We start from the raw sequence: 5,813 nt of genomic DNA on the forward strand, positions 1-5,813 counted from the left end.
GCGAAATGCAAGAACGCCCGTGTGCTTGCGCTGTAGTGCACGTTAAAGAACTCCAGGTGGTCAAAATTAATCCGGAGCCCTCCACTACGGCGTGCCTCATAATCAGAACTAGTTTTGGCACGTAAAACACCAGAAAGAAGAAGAAGATGCGGATACGCTGCACCTTGTATAGTGGGTGTTGTTGATATGACGCCTGTCTTTTCTCTCTCTCTCTCACTCAGTACCTCTCTCCACGTGTAGGGTAGCAAATTGGACAAACTCTTCTAAGCCCTGCCTTTTGTTCATTCTCTCTCTCTTGGTCGCAATTGTTACGGATATAAAGGTCCTCCAAATGTTACATTTTCACCCTTTCCGCGGCCTCAAAAGTGCCTTGACTTCGTCTTCATTTGCAGAACTTGTTTTCAACTAGCAATAGTCGCCCCTCAGTTATAACTTCATTGGGTACGACATCGCCTCTGCGCAAAGCTTTTTGTAGCGCTTGTCTTCGTCTCGTTTCTTCTCGTGTACGTTTTTACTGCGTTATCCAGGTACCATTCAAAAGGGCCGCTCGGCTTGTATTCGGGTTTGTATTATCCGCGAGTTCTTACGGTACACATGCCAGCGAACGATCCGCAAGCTCGGGTGCTCTCGCATGCTCGCGCGCGCGCGACTGCTTAGCGGTGCAAGCCGCAGGCGACGTTATGAATACTCGCACCACCCGAGTGCGTGTGCGGCCCTCTTCCGATTCGGATTTTTTTTTCCTTCATCGACCTTTTCCTCTTTGCTCTGTCATTTCTGTCACGTTTATTTCTTTTAGTAGCTTGTCAGCTAGAAGGGTGCCCCCAGGAGCTCCCAATTACATGCGTTTTGTATTTCTGCATATAAGTGTGTGTGTGCGTTGGCGCTACCGGCGTACGCGGCACATGTCGTGTGCCCTATAGCGCGTGCGTGAGTTTTTGCCGGGTCCGACCGAGTCACGCACACGCGTGTCGTGACTCGAGCGCTGAAACAAGCCCACTCGCTGACAAGCGCCACGCGACGCTCACGTGACAAGCCACCGTCGCCAATGAGAACGGTTTTTTTTTTTTTTCGTTTTTTTTTTCGTTTTTTTTTTTTTTTTTCGAGTCGCCTCGTTCCGCGCTGTCCGCTGCCCGCGATTGGTGGGGATGTATAAGCCAGGCATTGCGCATGCGCTACCGCTTCGCGCAGGGCTTGCGCGGCACCAATGTATAGTTAACTATTAACTCTACGAGCTAACGCAAGACCTTTGCAGTCCGAGCCGTGACGTCAAATGGTGCCCGCGCGATCAAATAGGGAGCTGCAGCAATAGGCGAGAAGCGAAGCTAGGGTAGCTGCCGTTGTCAGCTGTGTTGTGCCGAATGCTGCTTCGTGTAGCGCATTCGCAGGTGCTCTACTGACCTGTCTGTCTTCGAGCGCGACTACATATGGCCAAAAATCAACTTTTTAAATGCGAAGCATATCTTGGCGAACATTTGCCACTTTGGGAGTATATCTACACGCCTACGTCTTCGTGCTCTCATGGTCGTTTCGTTAACTTGTTATGTACCAAAAATTGGCACAGTATGACAAGAGTGTATGACGAACATAAATGATAGGTCATGACATGAATATCAGGACATGCGTGCCATGTAGGCCATATGAAACAGCCGCCTACGCCTTGGTGCTATCATGGTCGCTTCGTTAATCAACTTGGTAGGCACACTGTTTCGCATAACATCGATTCCCACAGGACGTGGGATCTGCCGCTTTTTTTTTTTTTAACTCTTCTGCTCATCTCTACGAAATGCTTTCTCCCTCACAACTTCCTTGCTCAGCGCTGCTGAGGTGACCTCGGAAGAGAGAAAGTTACGAAGCTGCCCTCATGTACAATCTTCTGGTTGTCTGAACAGAGCTGAACTAACTAACTAACTAACTAACTAACTAACTAACTAACTAACTAACTAACTAACTAACTAACTAACTAACTAACTAACGAACGAACGAACGAACGAACGAACGAAATCTCTTCCTTCTTCTCCAGAATAATCACTGACGCGGAACATCATGTGAAACGTGATGTTCCGCGTCACAGCGTCGCGTGCTTGGAGTGTCAGCGCATCCGATATTACGCCAATTCGCAGCTGATCAAAATTTATCTGAAGCAGTTCAGTATAGGGCGTTCCTCACAGCGCACTCGGCATAAATTTCGTCACTCATATTGTTCGGGACAACGCGAGACTTCGTTTTCAATATGACGGCGTCAAAGCGGACTAGCAGTATGCGGCTATAGTGCCTATATTCTAGGCACTATAATGCGGCTCTACTTTTTCGTTGTACATGACTTGGTTGACACAGGGACACACCAGTGTACTAAAAGCGCTGTCACATAAAGGACTTCCGTGCTGCGTTACGCGGCACCATGTACAGCTTCATGGAACTAATACTAAAACTACACAGGCCGAGACATACGGTGATATATTCTGCATGTGATCCGTCGTAGTCGGACACACCAATCACGTCCTAGAAGTTTTCAGCGGATTCTGTCAGATTCCAACATTGGGACTGAATCATTATGGACGTCGCACCAAACCACGTGTCCCTTGCAACCTCTCGAAATGCATTTCCGACATACTATCGTCGTGACGTCACGCGGTTTCAGCGTTCACAATCTCCTTAATTTTAATTTCAATTTCAGCCGCGTTGACTTCGTGGTTATCACGAGGGTTTCAATGACAAGCTGATGACATATAAGCGTTCGAAATGTGGTTGCCGAGTCACACAGCACGAAGCTGTCGTTCTGTTTGGTCTGTCGTTCTGTTTGTTGGTCCGGTCACCGTGCGTTATCGTATATGTAGTCCTGAGTTTTACGAAAACTCGTCAGCCAACACGAAGGCATGCTCGAAACAGGATCGTAAACTTTCTGGTTAATAAATGGGTGGGTTTCTTTTTTCTTACCCCTGCTGAGCCATCCTTCTCACTAAACTTCATTCTCGCTCTCTCTCTCTGGTTAACAAGCTCTTTCTTGACACCTATAGCTATTATCGACGAAGATGTTTTTACGATAGACCACGTGATAATTTTGAATGTAGGCCCATAGGTCGGTAAGAATCATCGCTCTCTCCGCACAGCAGGACATTTATTCAATTTACAGTGATCCGTAGTGACATCTATACTTACTACATCTCTTGATGAGCCCAAGTGCTCCAGCCAGCCCCAATACCTGGGCATGTTGGTGTACTTGGACACACTATAAGGCAAACTTGCTTCTGATACACGTAAGTCGGTCCTTGCTGGTTTTATACAATTGCAAATGCAGACGCAAAGGCGATGCGAAGGTAACTCTCTAAGTCTTCGAGAGAACTGCGAGTTTTCATGTTATTTATTGAACACAAGACCTCTACACTCTGCTTTATGACGTCATGCTACAAGGGCTGACTGCGATAGAATGGGGATGCTGTCGACTAAGCTAACACTACCTAGATAGCACAAGGTCTGTTCACACCGATCCATGACGTCAAGCTACCTGGCCCGACTGCCATAGAATCTAATGGGGATGCTCCCGAGTAAGCCTTGGTGATTTTGACGTCACAGCTTTCGTCAAGCCAGCCTTGGCAATGGAAACGTCGGGCTGGTAGCATGACGACATGGATGGGAGTGAACAGCCTTTGTGATATACCGGGTGTCCCAGCTAAACTTAGTCAATGTTTTAAAAACGACGGAGTGTGCTAGGAGGCTCAAACGAACTGAGTGGTGTTGAGGATCGAGGGTCCTAGTCTGCGTTTTTTTTTTTTCTTTTGCTAAGTTAATTAATGAGTATAAACGAATTGCCTAACTTTTTAAATATTGGCTTCACCAAGAAAGTGCCAATACGAAAGTTGTAGATCACATTTAAAAATGGCCGACTGAAATGATTGCAACTAAGTACCATCGATGGCGCTTCTTGTAATTGCCTTTAAAGAAAGCCCGCGAAATACAAAAACGAGCGCGTCATAGCACCACTATTTCAGCGCTCCCAGACGACCGATCAAGAAACTAAATCCGCATATCTGTACAAAAGTTCCAGAACGGGCTTGGCGTTTCCGGTGGCCGCAAGGTACGCGCCAGCAACTCTCGCTAGTAAGATAGGATCACGAACGAATAGAAGAACATGACAATTGCATTTTCCTCCCGATTAAAGAGTTCTGGGGCGGTATTCTGCAAGAGTCTACCTAGTGGGCTGTCCATTTCGGCTGTCGCTGATTGGCTGCTGCTTGACGTGCAGGAAGGAGACTGACTGGCACCTTCCTGCACGTCAAGGAGCAGCCAATCAGCGACAGCCGAAATGGACAGTCCACTAGGTAGACTCTTACAGAATACCGCCCCTGCTCTCAACATTTACTCAAGCCCAAACTTCTTTATTTTTTTTTTCTTGCCTTGCGTGTTCGGGCTTAATTCCACAAGTGGAGCGAATGATATGTTTATGCCACATCACCTCAGCTAAGCGCGACACACCTTCATCACCGCCGCTCGCTGTGTGCGCCCGATCGCGACAAGGCAGGCGAGCGAGTCTCGAAAAAAAAAAAAAAAAGCATGCAAACAATGTCCTTTACTGGTCGGTCATCTGGGCGTGCTGAAATAGCGGCGCTATCACGCGCTTTCTTTAAAGGCTATTACAAGAAGCTCCATCAATGGTACTTAGTTGCAAATACTTCTGTCGGCCATTTTTAAATTTGATATACAACTTTCGTATTGGCACTTTCTTGGTGAAGCCAATATTTTAAAAGTTAGGCAATTAGTTTATACTAATTAATTGACTTTGCAAAACAAAACAAAAAATACCGCAGGCTAGGACACGCAATCCTGAACACCACTGAGTTGGTTTGAGCCTCCTTGCACGTTTTTAAAACATTGGCTACATTTAGCTGGGACACCCTGTATATGACGTTGCTACGGGTCCCTCGTACACAAAGAAGAAGAGCGCGGGAGCGGGTGATTATCTACGCGTTAGGTAGCACCGAGTGCACGTGCATATCTCGCAAAAGTATCTCGCGTGCACATCTCGCGTCCGGTTTATCGCGTCAGCTGTCAATTGAACGATATAAAGACTCTTAAGCGCAGCGGTGAACATAGATGCTTGTCAGTCCCGATTACACCAGCATGCGTTAAGCTCACCTTGCCTCCAATTATGCTTCGATCCGATACGCCGTCTTCGTCATGTCGTCGTCGTCACGTCCGTCTTATCGTCTGGCCAGGAAAGCTGCACCCCTCGCCTTTTGGCGAAGAGAAACAATACGTTGCCCACCGCCAGTAACGATCTAACTATATAGTGCGCAGAGTGGTCTGTTGAGTGCTGCTGCACCGACTGTCTTGTCGAAGAATTCGCACACAGGACAGTGCTCACGCACGAATCAACTTACATGTATACTTCTGCATGTACTACCCCTACAGATGTGCCGGTTGACGAGTCTGTTCCCTGGGGTATTACGCGGCGACCCGACGAACGGTGCCCAAATATCCTCAGTGCAACAAGTTTACGTCTTCACGCGCATAATTCTTTTATTGAAGCGAATATTTGTATGCTTTCTTTTGGCGCGTCTTCTCGCGGTCGGCTTCAGGCGCCGTAAGATCCATGGTCTCGGAGATAGTGCGATAGCAAACTGGGCTAATCCCGGAGGTGGCTGGATAAAACGTGAGCCGCGCGGTCGTGGGTTGATGATAGATTGGCATGATGAAATCATGAATGCATAAATGCGCGGTCCGGTGGATCATGTGAGTTTCGTAGTGAGGGCTTCCGCGTCTTGCCTGCAGGTCATCGTTGTGCTGAAAAAAAAAAAAACGCGTTGCAGAAGACGAAC

The 5,813-nt window shown here is 47.5% G+C and overlaps 1 pseudogene; it reads right to left on the reverse strand.

Moving 5' to 3' along the window:
- Nucleotides 1-384: 384 nt before the first annotated feature.
- On the reverse strand, nucleotides 385-467 carry LOC119434219 (U4 spliceosomal RNA; annotated as a pseudogene).
- Nucleotides 468-5,813: the final 5,346 nt, after the last annotated feature.

This window comes from Dermacentor silvarum, chromosome 11 (genome assembly GCF_013339745.2).
Source record: "Dermacentor silvarum isolate Dsil-2018 chromosome 11, BIME_Dsil_1.4, whole genome shotgun sequence".
NCBI lineage: Eukaryota > Metazoa > Arthropoda > Arachnida > Ixodida > Ixodidae > Dermacentor > Dermacentor silvarum.